The following is a 26,024-nucleotide window of genomic DNA, read 5'->3' as shown; positions in this document are numbered from 1 at the left end:
AGTGGCTTTCTTTATCCGAAAGTTCTGCAGCCACTGCTCATCATCCCAGACATGCATCACAATGTGATCCCACCACTCACTGCTTGTTTTGCGAGCCCAAAAGTGGTGTTCCACTGTGGTCAACACCTCCATAAATGCCACAAGCAATCTTGTGTCATAGCTAGTACACGTGGCGAGATCAATGTCGCACTCCTCTTGTCTTTGTAGTTTAAGGAATTACTCCACTGCCACTCGTGACGTGTTGGTCAGAGTGAGCAGCATACGAGTCAACAATTCGGGATCCATTCCTGCAGCCCGAAGAGGCAGGGCGCGCAATACACAAACCATTGAAAGATGGTGCCAAATGCGGACGGAAGCATAGGGATTGCTTGGATGTGAAGCAATGCATCATGGGGCATTGTCACAGGACCCAGGATGCCCCGTGACCCCCTCCATCTTCCCACAACTCTTAGCGTCAGAAGAGAAAGAGATGCTTCCCAGAATGCACTGCTCCGAATATCGCTGCAAGTGCCGCAAGTGTGAACACGCTATTGCGCAGGCAGCTGACAGTGTGAACACACAGCAGCAGTTTCCCTTCAGCGCTCTGAGCAGTGCTGTAACTCTGCCAGCGTAGACATGCCCTGAGTAGGTTTCTCAAACCTGTAGAGCTCTGTGTAAGCACCAACAGAAATTGGTCCAATAAAAGATATTACCTCACCCACTTTGTCTCTCTAATATCCTTGGACTGACACACCTACAACATCACTGCATACATAGTTATCAATATATTTAAAATGAGTATGCTTCAGATGAACTACGACAGATTAGTAATTCATAAGACTGCTGAAAGAATGTCATTGGTTTAAAGAAGGATTCTCATTTATTTAACTTATACTTGGAACAGAATGGGAGCACACACTTTCAGGCTTTCTTTATAAGTCATCAAAAAGCAAAATGAGGACAAGCCCAATCTTTCCTCTGCAAGTCACTTTTAAAGACAGATAATTTCTGACTTATTTTAGTCTTCAATCGCAATATTTCTAAGGTTTCACCCCAGCTTAAAGCTACCAGTGTAATATTCTGGTTTGGATTTCAAAAATAAAAGGAAGAACTGACATTGTCAGAATAAAAAGGTGAGAACAAAACTAATGTCCTTTTAAAAATGGTAGGAGACAAAATGGGGTAAAATAAAATGCAATGACAAAACTCTGCTGAAGAGCCCTACGCAACTTGCAAAAAAAAAAACTGAATGGCAGAGGGCAATAATTGCTGAGTGGAAGTGGGCCAACAATTCACAATTAACAATATTTGGTTAACTTAACCTTTTTCTCTGTTCACAAAGACACTGATTTTTATGAAGTCTTCACGATTTGAAAGTTGATATTCCGTGCATATGAATTTCAGCTTATAAATGGTTCACATTGTTTGCTCAATATCTAATATTTGCAATTAAACAGTTACGTTTTGTGCTGGCTCACCATTATATAATAAAGAATACCAAAACCCATCACTTGGTCTCGTTCCATTCACTGACTGAATGACCTTACCATAATATGCTACTTCTGCCCACCATTTTACATTTTGTGATTAAATGAATCTCTGCTGTAAAACCAAAATTATTTTTCTTTTAACATTTGCCCAAATAATGCTTTTAAAAATCAAAGAGCGTAGACACAGTAAAAAAAACTCTAGTTCGAAGTTATTCAAATATTTGTGTATAAATTTTTTCCTTACTATATGCCTAGTTCCATGACCATCCATTCTTCCTACTATAAATCTTACTTAACCTTCCGGTACCCCCCTTAAGCAACCCACCAAACAGCAGCACCATTCCCAGTGTCTACACTGTGGTACATAGTTACTTTAGCTATTGTGTTAATGGCAGTTATCTTTAGTCAATGTATATAACATTCTCATTTCAGTGAATTTAAGTGTTTAAAATAGCTATTGTTACTGCATCTCTACTTATTAAATAAAATTCAAGAAAAGTAGGAGGTAACTAGGTTTAGCTGGAGAAAGCACACAGCAAAGCAGCTACCATTCAGGCAAACATATTCACAGAATGTTTGAGCTTGAGAGAAATTAATATGAAAGTTGTTATTGTTAATATAATAAAAATAAAAGCATCAAGGTACAGTAGAGTAGCTAACTTAGTCAAGTAGCTATGGCTAAATCAGACTTCACAAATCTCCTGGTAACTCACCTTTAAACTATAGCATGGTTGGAAATTACCCTGTACAGTTGCCTGAATTGGCAAATATTACTACTTTCTGTGGGTAAATGTTGCAACAGATGATCTTGAGAAGTGCTGAATTTTGCCTGAACAATGTACATTTTTATTTTCTTTAAATAATGTAAATGTATTGCTGTTCTGCCCACTGACTGCATTCAATTTTATTTCCTCACCAACATATGGTATTCTCCATTTTTTACTCCTTTCGGGGAGGAAGTTTAAGTATACAGTTTAAGTTGACTGTAATCCAATATATCAGTTATGACCAAATAGCCAGTGTCTTACTTTAACAAAGAGGGAATTTAAAAATGGTTAAAATACTCATCTACACAGGATTTTTTTTTCCCTTTCCATTTGAAAAAATAAGAAATGCAATTTGTACCCTTCTTTTAAATTCATCTGCTAACAGTGCAGCTGAGAATAATGGAAGGAGAGTGGAGAGAGCAGCTCCTAGCAGGCTGTTAGTAATATCATCAATAGATTATAGCGAAGAGCTAGAGTAAATTCAAGCTATAAAAAACTGCTGTCATTGCTGTATTCACGTAACCTGACTGAAAATAATTTTCAATAAAATGCTTGATTACAAAAATTTATTTTACAGCCCAAACCATCTTTTTATATTCTTTCCTAGCAAATATATCTCTATTTTTCCTATTTTTCTCATTCTCTGTTCTGTTTAATATATTAACTTTTCTTCATACCATAAAACACCGCTAAAGTGTTGCCAGCAACATAAAATATAATGGAGCCATTATAGTCTCTGGAAAGAAGTGAACTGTTTAATGTCTTTCCATCTTTCCCTCTTCTTGTCTGCCAAGTTAACTTTTGCTAAAAATCTCAAATGCTACAATGTTCTACAGAAAGTTCAAGAGAATCTGCAAAAATGTAGCTTTTGTGAGTGTACTTTAAAAATATTTTGGAGAGTTTGAACTTAAGTATTTAGTTTTCATGAACTAACTAATGGCACTGACAAAATAAATCTCTGCCAGCTTCCCCAACTCCAGACATAGTCTTGCCAATGCATCATAATCCTGGACTGCAATATTTCTAGTAGTCCTGTCCCTGCATCTCTCCTGAGCAAAGACTACAAATCCATGAGACATGTGGTGATTTTGTGATGGAGGCAAACAATCATCAAGAACTAGACCACAATGCATGTCCTTAGGATATAACAGGTTTAAATCAAGGTCTAAGACAATGAGTAATATTTAAACCTTCATCAACCAACCCATTAAAAAAGCATTTAAAATTAAAAAGCATATAAAAATTAAATAGGGTTTCTCAAATAGGGGTCCACAGGCCCCACTGATCAATTTCTTCCCCTCCCTCCCAGCAACTCCTGCACGCAGGGGCACAGCTATTCAGCAGGGTGCAGGAGGCGCTGGGAGGGAGGGGGCAGGAGTGGGGACAGGGCGCGCTCAGGACAGGGGGCGGAATCATGTCCGGGGCCGTCAGCTCCTCTGATCAACTCCTCCCCCTCCCTTCCATTGCCTCCTGCACCCTGCTGAACAGCTGTTCCACTGCGTGCAGGAGGCACTGGGGGTAAGCGGGGAGGAGCGGAGGTGGGAAGAGGTGGGGCCTTGGGAGAAGGGATGTCGGGAGGTAGGGCCTGGGGCTGAGTGGGAGGTCTTGGGTCCATGAGGGAGAATGAGGGACTGTGGGTTTTTGGCAAAAACAAGTACTGCTAACTATGGGTACAATTTTCAAACTCATTTAAGTGATTTTGGAATCTAAGTTCCATTTTCAAAAACGATTTAAACTGACATCACTTTTGAAAATGAGTTTTAAGTGTTTTTCACAATGTGTTACCCTAGTGTCTGTTAGCAATTATGCCATATTAGGCTACTGATGCACACTTTTCACCACCCAAGAAATGCATCCACTAGTATGGTCTCAGAGTACGTTTAAAAAAAGAAAAAAAATGAAAAAATGTTGGTGCATTAAACATTGATGGGGGAAAGGCCTATTTACCGATATGACAAAAATTCTTTGAGAAACCAAAGGAGGGCTTATTTCCCAAAGTACAGGTTACATAAACAAACACAATGGTCATTGGTCTATGGTACAGATAAGAAGTGGCATCTCAGCTCTTTGTTTTACTGTACAAAGCAACCACACTGAAGATCATGGAATACATGGGAGGAAAGGAGTAGACAGGGTGACAGTTTTGACAAAAGTTAGACCAAGATTAAATCCTTCCTGTTACATTACACATCTGCTCAACGTGGAGGGCCCAGCCACATGTGGTTATGAGTTGGTGCTAGACTCAATATATAAGAAGCCAGCTAGGATATAAACTGGAATTCGTCTCACAAAAATAATATTGGATATTCAATACTAATATTTTATGTTGAGTATAATTCCCTCCACTTGCTGTGCTCAAATTGAAAATGATCCAATAGGTCAGGTAAGAATGTTTAACATTGTGGCCATAACTGAAATGCTCTTTTGATATGCAACACTTTTCATTTATTCTGCAGTGCAATCTCTTCCCCTGCTCCAAAAAAGAAAGTGTCTTTCAAGTTAGAAACACATTTTAGTCACCATAGGTATGTTTACACAACAGCTGAAAGCATGCTGCCCAGCACAGGTAGACAGACACAGTAGTTGTGCTCGAACTAACACACTAAAAATAGTGGCTGTAGCAGTAAGGTTGGTGGTTCAGGCTAGTCAGCCAAGTACAACCCCGCCCAACCCCATGAGTAAATACTTGGGTGGTTAGCCCAAGCTGATACCCATGCCACCATGGCCACACTGCAGCTTTTTCAAGACTAGCACAAGCACAGCTAGTACATGTCTGTTTATCTGGTCTGGGAAGCACTTTCCCAGAGGCTGCGTAGATGCATCATTACACACAATTGTGACTTAAAGTTACTATATAGTCCCAGAGGTGCACACAGCATTTTACAGGCAACAAAATGACACATCCCTCTCCCCAGAAATGTGGAATCTAAATTAAGCTTACCACAGTAAGGGGGACAAACAGGATGTGGCGAGATGGTAAAGGACAAGAAAAATTGCAACACAGAAAGATTGGGAAATGTTTTTAATATTAGAGGTGCATATGATGAGTTCCTCTTCTCTTTTTTTTTTAAACTGTATTAAAATTTAAAGATGGATTTCAGTATATCTTTGGGAGTCGGGGGTTGGTAACCAAAGGCTGAGCAAAAAGTTAGTTTAGAAGAGAAATTTGAACAGACTTTGGAGATAATCTAATATCTCTAAATACCTGAGGACTCTCAAATTAACTTGTTCCCTGCTCCTCTCAGTGAGTAAAGCTGAACTATGGACAAAGTATGCTTTTAAGAGGAAAATCTACAAATGAGTGATAAAACCTTACACAGTTACGCTCCCATATAAATTACTTAAATGAAGTCTTAGTTTTAGAATTAAACACATTCCAGAATTGCCATGACTCAATCTTTACAGTCTGTAGAATGTATGGTAAATGCTTAACTATCAAACTACACCCCTTTGACAAAATAACCCATGACTCTCCTGACGTAAAGCTTACAGGACACTATGTAATCCTTTCCTTTACATCAGAACGGTACGTTTCTAAATTTTAAATTCATTTCTGCTCCAGCAGAATCTTACATCTGTTGAGATCCAACCCAGCAGAGGGAAACAAAGAAATGACTACATGAAATGGAGAAATTTGAATATTGTATTCTGATTAAATTAGCTGAATCTTTTTCATCAGTGAAACAAAACTAATAGTCCTAAAATACCAACCAAAAAAAAAAAAACCCACAAAATTTAAGATTACCTTATCACCCCATCCTGGAAAGTGCCAATCATTTGGGGACCAAAATTCAGGACTCACATTTAGGACCAGGAAAGGTTTAAAATTGTTCTATGTTGGCCCAAATTTCAGTTACATTGCTCCAGCGAAGGGGCAGAGACCTGCGAAGACCTCACTGGAAGAGTCAGGAGTGGTCTTAAGTGGCACCCAAAGGAACTGTATCTAACCTTTTTTTCCCTGAAAAGACAGGAATTTTTAACCACACAAGTTGTTAAAGGTGGCAAGAGGAAAGTTAAAAAACAAGGGGGATTAGAGTCAGAGGTTTAGAGCAGTGATTTTCAACCTTTTTAGGCTCAGGACCCATTTGTAAATGGGTATGGCCTGTTGCAACCCAGTAAAAAGTCAGGGGGTAGAGCAGGGGTCCTGGCCCCAGTGAGGGCCGCTGCCACCCCGGAGCCGCTCTAGGTAAGCAGCACCAGGCTGGAGCTCACACCCTGAAGCCCTCCTGCACCCCAAGTCCCTGCCTTGAGCCCCCTGCCACATCCCACACCCCTCCTGCACCCCCAACTCCCTGCCGCATCTCACACCCCAACTCCCTGCCCTGAGCCACCTGCTGCACCCTGCACCCCAACCCCCTGCCGCACCCCTCTTGTACCCCACACACCAACTCCCTGCCCTGAGTACCCTGCACATCTCCTGCACCTCAACTCCCTGCCCTCAGCCCCCGCTGCACCCTGCACCCTTTCTGCACCCCCTGGGGGCAGCGTTGGGGTGGGGACTTCAGGGAAGGGATTGGAATGGGGCAGGGAAGGAGTGGGAAGAGGTGGGGCAGGGGCAGGGCCTAATTGGAAGGGGTGGAGTGGGGCAGAGCCAGAGGCAGTGGGGGGGGGGGGTGTCAGTGATGCGGCCCTTGGGCCAATGCATTAGTCCTCATGCGGCCCTCAGGGTCATCTGAGTTTGAGACCCCTGGGGTAGAGGCCCTGTGGTTATTTCAGTTGGATCCTGCCCAGCACTCACCCCACAGTGTCAAGCTCCTGGGCTGTGGGACTGGCTGGGCTTGGCTATCAGCTCTGCCTCTTGCAACCTCCAAGGTCACAGCACCGCTCAGGGTTTGCCCACTCCTCTGACCGGACCAAATTTGTGAAAGTGGAGTTGTGACCTGGCTCAGGGGATTACAGTGCCACTCACTCAAATTTGGCCTACCCAGACTCCCATCAGCATGACACCTGGGCCAAACCTGAGTGGTGCTGGGGCCCCGTAGGTTGCAGTGGCTGACCCACAAATTGAGAAACCCTGGTTTAGAGGACCAAAATGAAACCATTTTAGGGACAGAGGGGTGATTTTGGACTAATTCACAAGCTAAGAAATGTCATTAGTATGAAAAAAAAAATAAAAAAAAAAAGCAGCAGCTTCACCAGACACAACTCTAAAAATGATATCAACAAAACACCAGGAATGTGTCTCCACTTGCTGAATGGAAGAACAAAAAATCTGAAAGTCAGCAGAGATAGGAGAATAGCCTGAATAGAGTGTCAGTACAAATATCGTCAGCTGAGGCTCTACTTTATGGTGACCTACAAATTAAAAAAAAAAATGTAACTTGTCCCTTTTGTTGTTTCTTTATGGATGTAGGAAGTAGGCATGAAAAATGTTCAAGGAATTGAGAAAAAGATTACCTTTAAAACTAGGTTTTAAAAATATAGAAAAAACCAAACGCTAAATTAATTTCATATTACTGCTAATGTCATGTTATCTAGTTCTTCCTTCATATCATCTATCACCACCTTACACATATGTAGTCATGCATTATGTCGTGTCTTTAACCTAAGTTTCCAGAAGCTCTTTGCAAACATTAATTAAGCCTCATAACATTCTTGTGAGGGGGGAGATAATATTCTGTTTTTATAAATTGGGAAACACAGTGAGGGAAATTGACTTTCCTCAATACAGCATGCTTGCAGCAGAGTCACGGACAGAATCCTAGAGTTCATACCTCACTCCTATGCTTTCAGTCACAAGGCGCCATTCTTTTTGCTCCATCTCGACTGGGCCTAAAACTAGGTTTGCTCAACTCATTTTAAAACACTAACTGTTTTAACCCCTGTATAGCTAGCCAGCTTGGATGGGGACAAATCACGTTTAAAATGGTAGGGTTTTAAATTTGATTTTAACACTATTTGTCCTAATCTTTATTGGATAGCTATGCAGAACAATATTCAAAACCACAGCCACAGCCAGCCTTTGGACTCTCTGAAGACTATGCCACAGATAGCCATGACCTGCATGAACTAGATGTGAAAGAGTCTCAACTTCGTTTTTAAATGCAAGTTTTTGGCCCTTTTCTTTTCAAAGGCAGCCTAGGAAACATAAAACAAGCTGACAATATTGAAAAATAGCAAGCTGAGCTTCACTTCAGCAACATCTGACTGGGATGGAAGACCTGAAAATCTCTCTCTATATAAAACACTTTTTATTGTAAAGTAAATCAGTTAAATATGGGATACATATTCCGATTAATCATTTTGCTAACCTACCCAAAACCCTTTAGCCAGCTATATGCATGGTGGCATAATAGTGGGCAGAAAACATCTTGGGAGTGAAAGCATAAAAAATGTTTTGGTGGACAGACCAACAATATTAAAGACCTCTGTGTACAAAAACAAACAAACATGGTTTTTAGCCCCAGTGTAGGAAAGTGCCTTATAGTAGAACATAACAGACTTACCGGCAATGAAAAGGAATGGGAAATGGAAAAAGGAAAGGAAAAAACAACCAAGAGCAAATCATACTGTACAAACACACACCCACCCCTTCATTGGTTTGTATCAAAACAAAAAGGTAATCATTTCCCTTGCTTTCACAAATAAGTATCCTGCTACTTCTCTCAGATATACAGAGCAGGCATTGCAAGCAACTGGAGACAGATCATCCTGTCTGCACAAAAAAACCTTTCTTAATACAGACAAAAAGCAAAAAAATTAAACTCTTATAAGAAAGTTTGCCTGAACAAACTCTCCCCTTGACAGTTCTGTGAAACAGTTTTGTATGTTTAAAATGAGAAGCCACATATTAAATTTAAAATCCCATACAGATATTGATATTGAAATTGAAACTATAACAAAATTGGGAGATCTCCTTTCTTCAAAAGCAGTACATGGTGGGAAGTTTTTCCACACAGTTATATTTAGAATTATGATCGGACACCCAATGGTTAAATACAAAAAATGGCTGAAAATAAATTAACTTCAAAACTTTTATTCATCGTAAAATAAAAATGTGCACCATTTCTTACATTAATTAATGCTCAAATAGCTGGGCAGTTAAGTTGTAGTGTGGAGGGGAGGTGAAATCCACAGGCCCAGCACAAGAACAGTGTGAAGGTGCTGTACATCCACCTTCTGTTGCAGCTGCTATTGACTAGAACAGCACCTGCTGCCATTCTACACAATTTGCATGGTGTACAAGTGCCATATAACACAGTTCCACAGACTGGCCTGCTCCCACAATAATGTCACCATAGCAATCTATGAAGGACTGATGCGGGGTGATGTAAATGGCCACATGTCAGTCTTTGGTCCCGGGGTGAATTTTACACTGTATTCATGACTTTTGTTTTGTTTAAAAAGTAGACTAAAAAATAAGCCAATAGGAATTTTAATACAAAGATGTATGTTTAACAATCTGACTAGAAACCACTAAACAAATCCCAGAGATGCACTCTTCTATCAATTTTATAGTATTCTTTTCTGCCATTTCCAATTTCTAAATGTCCTTAACTTAAATAAGTAACTGGAGAAGGGATTGTTTTGTATCCAACTATGAGACTTAAAGGCTGTTGACGGTTATTTGAAGGTTATTTGAAATATCCAATAGTTAAAAATATTTTTAATATGAAGTTTATAAAGGAGTTTGAATCAAGTTCCAATGATTTGAAACTACTTATTTCTTGCAACTTGTTGTGTTATTTCCATAGGGCCAAATTTTTTAAAAGCTGAAGCCTGAAATCAGGCTTCTTAATTCACCTACCAGCACCTAAATAAGATGTTTGCTACCACTTGTGGTTTAATTGTATTGCTACAGATAAGCAGCAGCTTTCTCCAGGACTGCACATTTCCTCATAACCAGCCATTTTTAAATGAAGGGATATAGAAGATGATACAAGTTGCAACCTTCTTTTCATTCTTCTCCAACCTTCCAAATCAGTGTACTCAAAGCTTAAAGCAACTCTAGGTAAAGCTCAGTCATCTACGTAATTTAAAAGTACAAACAGAAACACATGACCAAGACATGCTTCTTTTCTCCCTTTAGTAAAAAAGTGCAACAATGGTTTTTATTTTTTCAACTTAAGTAACATTTATTTCAGTTCCTTATTCAAGGCTCTTGTTCTCCTGACTGAGCTATACATACATCTGATTTTTAACACCTTTTCAGAGATTTAGCTTGTTGTACTTTATTTGATAAGCTGCCAACAATCATTTTATATAAAATCTCCACTCCCAGCATAGCACAAATCTAACATGTTGCTCTTTTTAGGAGCATCGGCTCATTCCTCCTCACATTTGCTCTAAGTTTTTTGTTGAGGGTTTCGGGGGGGGGGGGGGAAGAGGGACGACACTTTTTTTTTTTTTTTTTTTTTTTTGCGCAAAGTGTCTATAAAAAGGAACAATATGATCAACTCTCCCCCACCATCCAACATCACATCTTGCACATGCATCTTATATCTATTATGTGTGGTCAAATGCAATGGTATCTACAATGCTAAAAAAAACCCTCTAATGCTTAGTTTCCAAGAATGTATGGCAATCCACAAAACGAACAAATACAGGGTATCCTTTCCCCAACAAAACTAAGGAACAAATATATTGTTACAAAATACATCTTATAAAAAAAAACAGTGTTTACCGCTCAATAGACCCATAATACAGTAGCCTTTTATATAGGTTTAACAAACAGAAGTGAATGTCAACAAAAATGAATATAAAAAGGAAAAATTGAATTAAATACAATATGCAGAAAAGCCTACCTGCCTGAAATTTAAAAAAAAAAAAAAAAAAAACCACATCAAATTTCATTACAACCCTTTTTGACCTGACTTTCATTTGAAGACATTCACTCAAAACACACCATCTGTTACTAACATAAGATTCTAGTCATTATCTCCGACGCAGTGGGCCCGGCACTTTCACTAGTCAAGGGTGATAGGCAAGCTTTGCAATACATTCTCCAAGTTTGGTTGCCTCAAATTATCAGTGTTTTCTTGTGTTTGTTTTTGTTCTTTAAATAAATAAAATTAACATACAGTACAAGTTCTCAGCCTTATAGAAATAATGCTCAAACACAGAAAGGGAAGTGGATTCACTAAACCTGCAAAAAAGAAAAAGCTGGGATTATTTTAAAAGGGAGAGATCAAACAGAAGGATTAGTCCAAATTGGGCATGATGGAATGCCTCCCTGTATTCACACCTTACACATTATTGTAATAATCTTTGTATAAAGGTATGCCCTATGGCCTATCTCAGAAAAGACATTAATTTCAGAGCTTCCTATCAAGATCCAGCTAAATTGCTTTTTTGTCCATGGTTTCAGAACAATTTACATCACTTGGACTACCCAAGTCATGGCATAAAGAAATTTATGTTAGAAGATGTACTTTGCAGGTCTTTCATACAAGCAATTTTGGACTCCCTGAGTCCTCTTTAGGGGGAGTCCATTATGTCCCGCCATCTTGAAGCAGGTACTTCTCCCCATTTTTACCCTCCTCAGAATACACAAATTTTGAATGACATGTATAATGGCCACAGTTCTTACGGACAAAAACACTGGATAATATGCAGAGCCCACTGACATTGCTGTTTACTGGGCTACTAGATTACCACTGAAGACAAGGCTCCTGCAAAATCAAACCACTTCTGAAATACAAGATCATACAGATCATAGTCTCCTGGATAGCCACACTTCAAGGGAAAAATTTGCAAAAGCATAAAGAGGAATTAGACACTCAATTCCCACTGAAAGATCTAACTTCCCTTTGTCCTTTCTGAAAATCTCATATCTTTAAACTTGTTTTAAAAAGGCTAAAATTTAAGCATGAAAATTCTCAGATACTTTCTATAACATATATACTTCATGTAGCTTTTACATTAGAAGACTAATTTTAATAACAGACCTCATAATATGGTGTTTTTACTTCAATTTTTATGGTTTAATTTCTGCCATATAAAATCGTATCAAAAGTTGGGCATGCATATTGCCAACCCATATACAAAATTTTGGGAGGGCATGAAGAAATCAGACCTCTTGCACACAAAGGCCCTCTGTGCTATGCAGTGATTTCAGTTAAATATTAACCCAGAGAGAACCCCAACCTGTCAAAGCTAGGAAAGCTTCATTGGCCCAGATCTGAAAATGTATTTCATATTAAGGGTGACCAATCACATTTTGTCTATCCCACGAATCAAAGCAAAAACAAATTTTTCATGCATTAGTACAGGGGTCGGCAACCTTTCAGAAGTGGTGTGCCGAGTCTTCATTTATTCACTCTAATTTAAGGTTTCGCGTGCCGGTAATACATTTTAACGTTTTTAGAAAGTCTCTTTCTATAAGTCTATATTATATAACTAAACTATTGTACGTAAAGTAAACAAGGTTTTCAAAATGTTTAAGAAGCGTCATTTAAAATTAAATTAAAATGCTGATCTTACGCCACCAGCCTGCTCAGCTCACTGCCAGCCTGGGGTTCTGTTCACCAAAGCCAGCAGAGGGCTGATCAGGCCTGCAGCCAGGACCCCAGACCGGGAGGGGGGGGGGATGTTTCATGGGTCAGGGCAGAAGGCTGGGGGTGTGTGTGTGTGGGGGGGGGTCAGAGATCAGGGCAGAGGGCTGTGGGGGGTGCAGGGCAGAAGGCTGGGTGTGTGTTGGGGGTTCAAGGCAGAAGGCTGGGGGTATGGGGGGTGCAGGGCAGAAGGTTTAGTGTGGGGAGGTTCAGGACAGAGGGATGGGGCTGTGGGGGTGCACGGCAGAAGGCTGGGTGTGTGTTGGGGTGTGGGGGTTCAGGGCAGAGGGCTGGGGCTGTGGGGGTACAGGGCAGAAGGCTGGGTTGTGTGTTGGGGTGGGGGGGTTCAGGGCAGAGGGCTAGAGTGTGTAGGGGGTGCAGAGCAGAAGGCTGAGTGTGTGTGGAGGGGTCAGGGCAGAGGTGCTTGGCTCATGGGAGTGCTCTCAGGGCACGGGGCTGGAAGGGATATGCCCTGTTCCACCCGCTTCGCCCAGGCTCCATCCCTACCTCTCTCTGCGTCCTCTAGGAGCTGTGTGCACGCTGCCGCTCTTCCCCCTCCCCCTCGCTAGGGCCATCAGCTGATTGGCCAGGGAAGGAGTGGAGGCGGGGCAGGAAAGCACCACGCTGGGGTCAGAAGTGGTGGAGGGGGGAAGTTTGGCTGCCGCAGAACCAAGCTTCTGCCTCCTGCCCCCGCAGGGGAGAGCGGTGGGACTGAGTGGGGCTGGGGGCCGGGACCGCGGAAGGGAGCTGCGTGCCACTCAGAATCGGCTCGTGTGCCGTGTTTGGCACGCGTGCAGTAGGTTGCGGACCCCTGTATTATTATCACACATTTCAATTTTATCTAAAGAGAATTGAGGACTGGAAGAATTGTAATTCCTAATCTGTCTCTAATGCCAAAATGTGAAGGATAAAAAGTTTTGAAGGCAATAACAACTGGTTAATGCAAGTATCTACTCATTGTAAGAATTCTCAGTCTATTTCTGATTCATACTCTCTAACAGTGATTTGGATATCATGGCCAGAAAAATGTGATGGGTCTACAGACAAGATATGAAGAACAACTTCCCAGAAGCCAGTGTCCTAATTTTCTCTGCATTTTCCTTACAATTCTGTAGTAAGTGATATAATCTTTTCAGTTCTGCTCAGTTAGTAGTACAGTAACTCCTCACTTAAAAGTCATCCCGGTTAATGTTGTTACCTTGCTGATCAATTAGAGAACATGCTCGTTTAAAGTTGCGCAATGCTCCCTTATAACGTCATTTGGCAGCTGCCTGCTTTGTCCACTGCTTGCAGGAAGAGCAGCCCCTTGGAGCTAGCTGGTGGGGGCTTGGAACCAGGATGGATCGACAGCCCCCCACATCATCTCCCCACTCCCCTAAATACCCTGTGCGGCAGCCGCCCAGCTGACTATCAATTGCCGGGCCAGCAGTTCAGCTGTCCCTCCCCCCACTGCCATGTGCTGCTCCTGCCCTCTGCCCGGAGCTTCTCCCGGGATCCACCTACTTGCTGTGCGGGCAGGGGAGGGTGGGGAGAGGGTGAGGAGGGGGGCTAATGTCAGGGTGTCCCCTTCCCCCCGCCTACCCCATCTTCCATAGAGCAGGGGGGAGACACAACAGGGCTCAGGACGGAGGGAGCTTCCTGACAGCAGCTGCTGTCTCAGCTTGCTGATCTACTTAAAAAGGCAGTGTACTTAGAGTGGGGTCAGCGTACTTAAAGGAGCAATGCGCATCTCTCTCACACACACACACACACACACACACGGTGTGTGTCTCTATCTGCCATGCTGTCTCCCCTACCTCCATTAGTGCTACCTTGTAGAGTATGAGGCTACATTAACGAGTTAACCCTTGAGAGCTCAGGCAATTGCTAGTTCATCATTTAGCAGTAAGGCATTCCCTGGGAAATATACCACCCTCTGACTTCACCACCTCAACCAAGCTTCACAATCATCATCACTGTGTACCAGTATTAAATTGTTTAAATCAATCACAATATCTCTCTCTCTCTCTTATATATATATATATATATATATATATATATATATATATATTTATAATTATAATTCTTATGGGGAAATTGGATTCACTTAACATCGTTTCGCTTTAAGTTGCATTTTTCAGGAACATAACTACGTTAAGCGAGGAGTTACTGTACTATATGCAAAGTAGCCCATTCATTTCAATATGACGACGTGTAGAATAACGTACTACTAAATGTGACCATGGGTGGCAGAATCAGGCCCTACATTACTTAAGTCCTCAAAACTTGCTTACCTGAAGTCCTTTATCTTCATACTGGTGCAAATTTGGAAAGCCATTCTTTCCTTCTTACTCTAAATTCAAGTTAGCTCAGTCACTGGTTCCAAGGTTCACTTTTATCTTCACATCCAGTTCTTCTCTATTGTCAAGAAATAGATATAGGATAGCTTCTGAGCTTGGAGTTTCTACTTTCTGGATTTGAAAATTATTTTCTAGTATTTTAGGAACTTTTTTTGATAAAGTATGTTTAGCTATATTTTTAATGAAAAGATATCTGAGTATTTAATATCTCCCAAAGAGTACAGTACTCAGCAACTCTCTTCAACACATAGTAGGTTGTCAGCACTTGACATCAGTGGCAGATTAGCCACTAGGCTGATGGGGCCCGTGCCCAGGGTCCCCAGCCAACTGCGGAGCCCAGGAAAAATGGGCACCCCCATGCCCTGACCCCGCTCTGCTTATCTTAGGGGGGGGGCAGAGGGTTTTGTCATTCCCATGCTGCGTTCTCCCCCTCCCCCCAGCATGTTTCAGGTCACAGGGGAAAAGCTGCTCTGTTTGTTCCCTGTGCTCTGGGTCCTGCCTCAGCAGCTGGACACCACCTCCTGGGTCACAGGGCCCGCCTTTTTCCTCTACAACCGTGAGTGTGTGTGGGGCGGGGGGGGGAGGTAAGGAGAAGAGAAGGGGATACAGGAATGAGTGGGGGGGAAGCAGGAGCCCAGCATGTGGCATTCCCTGGGCAGCAGCAGCCTCAGCAGGGAGGAAGCCACAGCAGCACCACACCAGGGACATCACTGCAGCAGCCGGTGCAGAAGTGATTGCCAGCAGCAGCTGGGGCTCCCGCGTTACGCTGTCTTGTCCCCCCCCAGCACTAGCAGCCCAGGTAGCACTGTAGGTGGAAAGCGAGAGCCAGTGAACCAAGGGGACTGGCTTCAGCATGCACGGGCACGCTTTGCCCCGCCAAATATAGCAGTCAAACTACACCTATGGCCCCAGGACTGGAGGAGCTCTAGCTCTCTGCTGCGGACTCAGGGCTGCAGAAGCTCTGCCCACTGCGGCCCAGGGCCATGGCAGGGGGGAGGGTGGGAGACAGAGCTTCTCAGGTCTTGGGGCTAGGTGTGGGGGGGGGGGGGAAGCAAGGTTGCAGGGCTGCGGGGGGGGGCATAATGGGCTCATTGTGTGTGGAACAGGGCGAGATGGCAGGAGGAAGGGGCAGAATGGATGAGGTGGATGAGGCTTTTTTTTTTTTTTTTTTTTTTTTTTTTTTAAACAAAATCATCCAAAGCAAAGGCCTTGGTGGTGATGGGGGACTTTAACTACCCAGACATTTGTTGGGAAAATAACACAGCAGGGCACAGATTATCCAATAAATTCTTGGAATGTATTGGAGAATTTTTTATTTCAGAAGGTGGAGACAGCTACCCAGGGGTGAGGCTGTTCTAAATTTGATTGACAAATAGGGAGGAACTGGTTGAGAATTTGAAAGTGGAAGGTAGCTTGGGTGAAAGTGATCATGAAATGATAGAGTTCATGATTCTAAGGAATGGTAGGAGGGAGAACCGCAAAATAAAGACAATGGATTTCAAGAAGGCAGACTTCAGCAAACTCAGCGAGTTGGAAGGTAAGATCCCATGGGAAGCAAGTCTAAGGGGGAAAACAATAGAAGGCAGTTTTTTTCAAAGAGACATTATTAAGGGCACAAGAGCAAACTATCCCACTGCATAGGAAAGATAGGAAGTATGGCAAGACAGGGATCAATTCTGGGTCCGGTTCTGTTCAATATCTTCATCAATTATTTAGATAATGGCATATAGAATACACTTATAAAGTTTATGGACCACACCAAGCTGGGAGGGGTTGCAAGTGCTTTGGAGGATAGAATTAAAATTCAAAATGATCTGGACAAACTGGAGAAATGGTCTGAAGCAAATAGGAAGAAATTCATTAAGGACAAATACAAAGTACTCCACTTAGGAAGGAACAATCAGTTGCACACATACAAAATGGGAAATGATTGCCTAGGAAGGAGTACTGCAGAAAGGGATCTGGAGGTCATAGTGGACCACAAGCTAAATATGAGTCAACAGTGTAATGCTGTTGCAAAAAAAGCAACCATCATTCTGGGATGTATTAGCAGGAGTGTTGTAAGCAAGACACGAGAAGTAATTCTTCCGTTCTACTCAGCTCTGATTAAGCCTCCACTGGAGTATTGTGTCCAGTTCTGGGCACCACATTTCAGGAAAGATGTGTGCAAACTGGAGAGAGTCCAGAGAAGAGCGACAAAAACAAATAAAGGTCTAGAAAACATGACCTATGAGGGAAGATTAAACAAACCCAATTTTTTCAGTCTGGAAAAGAGAAGACAGAGGGGGCATAACCATTTTCAGGTATGTAAAAGTTTGTTACAAAGAGGAGGAAGAAAAATTGTTTTTCTTAACCTCGGAGGATAGGACAAGAAGCAATGGGCTTAAATTTCAGCAAGGGAGGTTTAATTCGGACATTAGGAAAAACTTCCTGTCAGGGTGGATAAGCACTGGAATAAATTGCCTAGGGAGGTTGTGGAATCCCCATCATTGGAGATTTTTAAGAGCAGGTTAGAGAAACAACTATCAGGAATGGTCTAGATAATAGTCTTGCCACAAGTGCAGGGGACTGGACTAGATGACCTCTCGAGGTCCCTTCCAGTTCTAGGATTCTAATGGGGTGGGGCTGTGGGCTGGGCCGCAGACAGAAGGGGTGGAATGGGGCAGGGCTGTGGACAGAAGAGGTGGGGAGGGGCCCCCACTTGCTGTGGCCCAGGGTCCCACAAAACCTTAATCCCTCTCTGCTTGACATGCTCAATAAAATAATAAAGAACCTTTCTTTGCCGGAATAATTTTTGACACATTAACCATTAATGAAAATTATCTGGAATTTTTTAGGTTAACCAATATCTTATTGGTCCTGGGGTAAATGAGAAAGCAAGCATTTTTTCTGTTAAGTGAATTCTTCTAAAAATTTCCACTGTTTTGAAATTAGACATTTTCTTATGTGCCTAAATTGATCTCATGCTAAAAGGTTCCACTATTTATTTACATTATGACTCTCCAATCCCGCACCCCCACCTCCCGAAAATATACAACACACTGATTACTAAACCAAATCATACACAAATATTGTGGAAATACACACACACTGCCATGCATACATTCACTGTGTGTTATATAACAAAAATCAAATGTCAAAAGGCTTGTGTGGCAACCTGATTTCCAGTTCTTTGAGGGGCTGGAGAAATGAACTAACACACAAATGTTGACATATGAAATACTTATATATTTTACACACACCGTTTACAAATGATCAATAGGAGATGGCAGTGGAGAAGGGCATTGACTGTTGGTAGACTACTGGCCAGGGAGAATAAGGCAGTGCATAACGGAGCTTGTCAACGTGTATAGGGGGCCAAGAACACAAATTCCCTCACTGCATATATTAGGAATTATGTAGGAGGCTGTTCTCCTGTAAACCTTAGGAAATCCACAGGAAAGCAATTCCCTCCTATGAGTTTCCAAAGGTCAAGGAGACAATTCCTGGGTGCAGGTCCTTGCTTACCACACAGCCAATGAAACTCAAATTCACTTATCTGGCTGAGTTGCAAGGCACTCCTTTTAATAAAGGATGCTTCTTCATCAGCTTCCCATATGAGGTGTTGAGCCACCATTCTCTTTTGAGCAGAATGGACACAATCAGTTATACACCTCAATAGTCATAAAATACACTATATGACAAATTAATTTGACAAAACTTATAAACATTGTAATATAAACAGAAATGGTTACAAGTATTCATAAATCAACCATTTGCATAATTATTAACTTAAATCGCCTATAACTGAGTCAATTTTAAATGTTCAAGCTTCAGAAATATCTTTGCTACATGGAATCAAAGTTACTCAAATTAAAAAAAAAATTGGGTGATTTTTAAATGCTTTTAACTAACAGATTTACCTGGAAATTCTCAGAACATTCTTCTCCAGATGTATAGCTCATACTCCTTCCAGAGAGACCAGACAATATTCTTTGTATAACGGGAAATTTAATTCGTTTTAAGTACAAATCTCAACACAACTTCAACTATAGAGTTCCATCATAATAATAATATTTGATAGTATTGAAATTATTCTAAATTCACTGTAAAATAGATTTTTTATGTTCTAGAATTATTTTATAATCAACCTTACCACAGAATTTAGTGTTACTTTGCTACAGAAATCAGGGAGCCTTGCCAAAGAATGTAGGTCTGATATCCACAGAATAAGTGCAATGGGCCTTGGTTGTAAGTATAGTTGGTGAGAGGTCCAGGTTTAGCATCAGACTCAAAATCTGATGCTCTTTACATCAATGGAGCATTCCCAAAACATTTCAGGAAAATGGCCATGATTCATTTTCTATTTACAAATTGTGCCGTTTCAGGTGGACAAACAAAATTTAACAAAATGACTTTAAAGGACAAAGGAGGAAAAATAAAAAACAAAACAACTTTTATCTTACCCAAAGTCAGCCCACTCGACTGCGCTCTATCCCCAATCAAGCAAAAGCCTAGGGAAAGGGCTTTCCAGTGTACCACCAAAAGATCAACAAATGTGGGCTCTGTCAGAACAGTAGGAGAAAAACATCCAAGGAGCAAGAACCCTCCAACACCTGCCACCAGCTAGCTCCCAGAAGTTTAAATCTATGGACTAGAAATAACTAACATGACTTCAGCTGCTTTGATGGTACATTGGTAGAGAGTCAGTCTCTCACATAGCTAGAACTGAAGCCATATGGACATAGGTATACTTTGTTTATCTGCTTTACAAACGCAAAATTACAAACCATCTTAAATTAAAGCTTCCAGACCTACCCAGGATGCTTCAGGTCATCAAACTAGTCCTTTCAAATGCATTTTAGATTCCTACTTCAACAAAAATAATACATACTAACAAAATATTTCTAGTTGGTTTTGTTTAGAGTCTTTCATGGCTACTAAACACTTGCTGAATGTTGCTCACCTGCACAGCAAGTCCAGGTGCTGTGAACAAAATGGTCTGAACACAGCTTCAAAGTTAGAATATTATTTTATTCAAGTGCTTCATCTATGGTAGCATGGTGTACTGTGATAATATTGCTTAATTCTTGTTAAATCCTTGAGTCAAGAGTAGAAAAATAATGGTGTTACAGTAATTATCTAGTTACAATAAGCTAATTACAATGAAAGGTATACACACAAGTTAATCACCCAAGGACCACTACAAAATTTTAGCTTTCAAAAAAAAAAAAAAAATCAAATCACTTTTATTGCCATTTTTACATAAATCACCCAAAGGCCCCCAAAAAGGTGAACTTAAATAGTTTATATCAATCCACTGTTTTTTATTTTTCCTTCTTTAACACACACACACACACACACACATATATATATAAATAAATAAATAAATAAATAAATAAATAAAAAGCTGTAGCTCCAGCTTGGGGAAAGTTGTAATTATAATATGATAAGTAGGTTATGAGAGAGTCAGTAATCCATCTGTCTCCTTGCAAAAGAAGAATGGAGAAACTGGTATTTTAAAATTAGGTATTAAAACAATCCACGCTGTCAGCTATTACTTTGCCGGTTGACCAATATGATGACAGAGCTGCACTTAGTATCTAATAATTCATGTGCAATTTTTACAGGTTTTGTTCTCCCAAGTTAATTAATTTAAGGTCATCTCCGTTCTGAAAACTAACTTCAAAAAAAGGCACCATAGGATTGCATATTTGTCTCTGATTTCCAGGTCTTGTTTGATTAGTCTATATATAAAACTGCAAACTGACCCTAGAAACTGAAAGTTAAGTTCTGACAGTTTACAAATCCGAAACAGCATAAGTAATAGAAATTCTGCAAACCAAATTCTGTTCTCTATTTGAAACACAGAAATTGCCATACTAAGACATACCAAGGTACATCTACGGCCACTATCCTGGATCTGGCAGGGCCCAATACAGATGGTTAAGAAAAGGTGCAAGAAAAAACTGCTTGGCAATTAGGACATAACTTTTCTTCCTAACATCTTGCAGTGGGCCTATCCTGAAGCATGAGGGCTTTTTTGTGCTATAAAGTTTCACCCTATCAAATTTATCTGTATCAACTATTGTCTACAAGTTATGGGGCAGATCCTCAGCTGGTGTAGCTCAGCATAGCTCCATTCATTTCAGTTCTTTTGATGTGTGAAACAACAGGATCTCATAGCTGCATTAGCTCTGCAGTGATAACAGGAGTAAAGACTTACTTTTGTCAATGAAGTAAGCAAATATGTACACGGGGCAGATACACTGAATAAGGCAATACATTTTACTCCATCGATTTTCAAAATAGACCCACATTTTAAATTACATAGTTCACTAGTGTCCTGTTTTAGCCTCAAAAGGGATCAAACTGGGTCAGATCACAATGGTTCTGAGAACTGATGTATTTTTCTTGAAGCTACCATTTTTGACTCCACAATCTAACCTTTAATTTTAAAAAAGTCTCTAGCCCATTCAAGTTCCAAAGATAGGTTAATTATTTAAGTTAAAATAAAAACCTGATAGTACAGAATCTGCAGCCATGCTGCTGAAAAAAGTATAAACTCCCAGTTTAGTTCAAAGGAGTAAGTCAAGTCTAATGGTGAAAAGGCATTAACTATTCTGCAGCTAAGCAAAGCATGCAAGAAAGGAGTGTGACAACAACATTATGCAGATCTACAGAGAATGGAGTGTTTGGCATCAAGTGGGAGGCGCTGGTTTGTGAGTACCATTACTTCATCTCCACCCACCCCCTTTAGACTCTTGATTATAATGAATATAGGCACTCAATAGACAAAAACATTCACCAGGAGCAAGCAACACAGCACATGTCACCACAGGAAAGGTTTCTTTTTGGATGGGGTCAGTAGCAGCAGCAAATATCCTCACTATTCCCATGATTTTATTCCCAGCAACAGGTCGGAGGTGAGGATTTTCTCTCTTAGTGGATACCAGTCTGAGGCTTTGGAGGATTTATTTTGCTTATCTTCTACTCATGTACTTTACAATTTATTACAATAAACACAGGACAAAACAATAAGCTTTTATTTCGGAAGTACATATTATACAGCTCCACACTGGACTTGCAATTAATTTTCAAAATCCCACTATCCATGAAAACGCTAATTACATTAGGATTAACATGTGGATTTTCAGAATGCCAACCTAGAATGAACAGACAGTACTTGAGACACTATCTGAAACCTCTCATTTTTATACATTGTTCAGACTCAAAAGGGTGTTATATTCAGCTAAAAAACAAAAGACCATACAATAGAGAAGGCTTTTGGAGTGCATACTAAAGCCTTTTGAGACACACTAACGAATGCAAACAATCTAGAATCATTCTGATCACCTCCCCCCTCTCCCCCATTTCAAATGAACATGGTGGCTAATATACTTAAAGCTGAGAACATTAAATATCTCACACTAGGATTCCAACTTTCAGAATATGCATTCAACTTGGAACTTCTCTATCATCTTCTGCTTTTACAATCCAATTCTGATTCATCAGCCAGTCATCAGTGAATTGGTATGCAGAATAAAATTTATTAGCTACAGAGCATGAGTATACTAAATCAGGTTTAACTGTATTCAGATGTTTTATCCATTACTATCAATTGTACAAACAAAATAATCTTAAGTAAAGCTGAGAAAGTGTTTTATTTGTTCCTTCTAATAACTTCACTAAACTGGATTTATATTATACAATAAGCGTAAGGAACTGTTTATAATACATTAACAAAAACAATGCCTTTCTAATTGCAACTGCAAGTCACAGAGTGGCCAAAAACTTCCATTTATAATAGGCCTGGGATATACTATACCTAACTACAGGTCTATCAAATATTTCCAGTTCTGCTGTGCAGCAGCTTGTGCTTGACACATCATAATCCAACAAGTTAAAACACGTTCAAAGTTACTCCATGTCATTACTACAAATATATTAAGGCCAAGAGGCACACCTAGTATATGCTATTATTCAACTTAAGCTACTCTCCTGGTCAAAGATGAGGCAACCCCATAGTATCACTTCTCTACAAACAAACAAAAGTTACAGTTTAGCATTCTTGGTGCAACTCTCAGGAGGAAGAGCAGAAACAGCATCTTGAAAAACAGGTGAACTGCTAGTATGTTTCAGCAGCACTCCGGCCCCAGGATTTACCCTCACTGTAAATATCCTACAGGACAACCATACAGTAGTTTAAATGTTTACTTTCAAATCAAGCAGTTCTAGGACTCCCTTTGTCCATTAATTCACCTTTATAAATCACAAAGAAGCCAACATTTGTTTTCAATCTTTTAAAAATATATAATATTGCTACATTATGGGTTGTTAAACAGTACTAACATTCACTGATAGTTGGCAAATCTGGTGACCTGTCATTTAAGAAAACACAATCACAAGAGTCAGAAACATGTCACTAAAAACTGTAAATTAATGACAAAAGTTTGAAGGAAATACTTGGCTAAAAAGCTTTGCAATAGGCTACGTCTCTGAATTCAACAAAATAGAACGCAACCAAATTTAACCACAGCTGCTCAATTCTGTCTATGTACACAAGGTCCTACTGAATTTCAGTGTGCATTGTTTTTAAACTTATCTTGCTTTCCATTCATAACTACATATCTAACTACAGCATTGCTGCAGGTGTCACTTACGTCTCTGCTACACTGTAAAAAACTGTGTTGGGGGAAATGGCTTACAACACAGTAGTCCACAATTAACACGCAGTATGCCCTTGTACCATAAATGGGAATCAAATATTTTAGCCACAATCCAAAAACCAGTCCAAATTGTAACTATGTTTCTGACCACATCAAGTCCAAATACATGTTCAGGAACATAATTAAAATTTGGACTGGTCCCAGCTACACCACAAGACCAAAGTGTATTTTAACTATTTCATGTTGTTATCAAATCCCACAATATGTTGTTTAGAGGTTACCCAAGAATTTTGTAATAAATTTCAGACAAGTTCATATGCAGTAAGACTGTAAAATCCTTTTATGTAACTCATTTTATTTCTCCTTTACTGAAGCTATGTAACTAACAGCCAGATTTCAGAACCCACCAAAAAAAAAAAAGTCACTATGTGTATAAAATAATCTAGGGTGTAAATTTTTATTTGGGTACATAGGAATTACTTTAAAAAAAACCTTTTAGTTTCTTAAGTGCAGAAACAAGCATTTTAATCAACCACAGTACATACTAAAACTAAAGGGTTAAACAGAAAATGTAAAACTGTAGGAAAGCCCAACTGAATTCAACAATACTCTTCTATTTGCACACATTCTGTGAAAGAATCTGTAACAATGCACATGGCCAGCTCTGGCAAACAACCAGAAAGCCAATCTAGTAGTTGCTTTATCAGGGGACACATCCTATCTCCAACCAAGGAGGAAAATAAAAAACTACCCTCTTCAGTGCGTTGGAAGGGCATTTATGGACACAATGGAAGAAGCTAATGTAGAAAAAAAGGTTATTACATTTCTTTTTTTAAAGAAAATTTTAAAAAAGGCTTTCACACAGGAAAATGATAAAAGACAAACACACCACATTATCTGTGGGTGATCACTTCACAAAGTGATCACACTATATCTGACCTATTAATCTTCCTCCTCAAACAAAATCTGAACATTTTCAAAAGACAAGTCTTGGAGCTTAAATTCATAATTTTGCTAGACAAAAAATCATGGACTGAACAGAGACACTGGATTTATGCCTTATTACAAACTCTAACCCACTAACAACCCCTTCCTAGCTGCTTTTCCTCCCTCTTTCCTCCCTATGACAGGAGGGATGTTAACATGCCACTTCACCTTGAATGGTCCTTTGAAATGTGTTAACTATTTATGCTAAACAATTTGTTCAGCGTGTCACTGCTAAACACAAGATTTGAAGTTTGGTCTACTCTACAGACTTATGTTGGTATAGCTACATCGCTCAGGGGGTGTAGAAAATCCACACCCCTGAGTGACGCAGTTACACCGACCTAAGCCCCGATGTAGACCGCATTATGTCGATGGGAGGGCTTCTCCGGTCAACATAGCTACCGCCTCTCTGGGAGGTGAAGTACCTACACTGACAGACCTTCTCCTGTCGGCATAGTCAGTCTTCACTAAGCGCTGCAGCGCTAGATAGATAGAACAAACCTGAGTTAGGCTATGTCTACACTACAACCTATGTTGGCAAAATTTATGTTGCTCTGGAGCGTGAATATTTCACCCCGAGCAATATAACTGACACCAACATAAGCATTTGTGTGCACAGTGCTATGTCAGTGAGAAAGTTTCTCCTGCTAACACAGCTTATGCAGCTCATGAAGGTGTTTTTTTTAATGCCAAGGGGAGAGCTCTCTCCCATCGGCATACAGTGTCTTTACCAGATGTGCTCAGGGCCGGCTCCAGGGTTTTGGCTGCCCCAAGCAGCCAAAAAAAAAAAAAAAAGCCGCCATCGTGATCTGTGGCGGCAATTCGGTGGAAGGTCCTTCGCTCAGAGCGGGAGTGAGGCCGTAGACCGGAAGAGCTATGTGTAAGCTCAAAAGCTTATGTATCTCACCAACTGAAGTTGGTCCAATAAAAGATATTACCTCACCTACCTTGTGTCTAGGAAATTATCAGTTCACTTACAAAGGCATCTTACAGGTGCCTTAAAAACATATATATCCACTACACAGCTATTACACCTCTATCCCGATATAACGCTGTCCTCAGAAGCCAAAAAAATCTTACCGCATTCTAGGTGAAACCGCATTATATTGAACTTGCTTTGATCCGCCAGAGTGCGCAGCCTCCCCCTCCCCCCAGAGTACTGCTTTACTGCGTTATATCCGAATTCGTGTTATATCGGGGTAGAGGTGTACAAGCAGTCTTCCCATTCTTCATGTCTGCCTTATTTTAGGAAGTAGAAGCAAAATCCACCTGTACAAAGGAAAGCTACTTTCCCCCATTCCGTTATCTGGTACATAACATT

At 40.5% G+C, this 26,024-nt stretch overlaps 1 protein-coding gene across 10 annotated transcripts in view; it reads right to left on the bottom strand.

Moving 5' to 3' along the window:
* The window catches only part of SIPA1L1 (signal induced proliferation associated 1 like 1), a 383,806-nt gene that overhangs the window by 319,364 nt on the left and 38,418 nt on the right, over window positions 1-26,024 (bottom strand). The window contains exon 3 of one of the 10 annotated variants that reach the window (XM_042849373.2): window positions 15,003-15,126. The exons of the other annotated variants lie outside the window; for them this stretch is intronic. The gene's annotated coding sequence lies outside the window, so the exon portion shown is untranslated. The remainder of the gene's footprint in view (window positions 1-15,002; window positions 15,127-26,024) is intronic. 10 annotated transcript variants of the gene reach the window in all.

This window comes from Chrysemys picta, chromosome 4 (genome assembly GCF_011386835.1).
Source record: "Chrysemys picta bellii isolate R12L10 chromosome 4, ASM1138683v2, whole genome shotgun sequence".
Lineage (NCBI taxonomy): Eukaryota > Metazoa > Chordata > Testudines > Emydidae > Chrysemys > Chrysemys picta.
The sequence above is the reverse complement of the archived record's forward strand: the minus strand, read 5'-3'. Positions and strand labels throughout refer to the sequence as shown.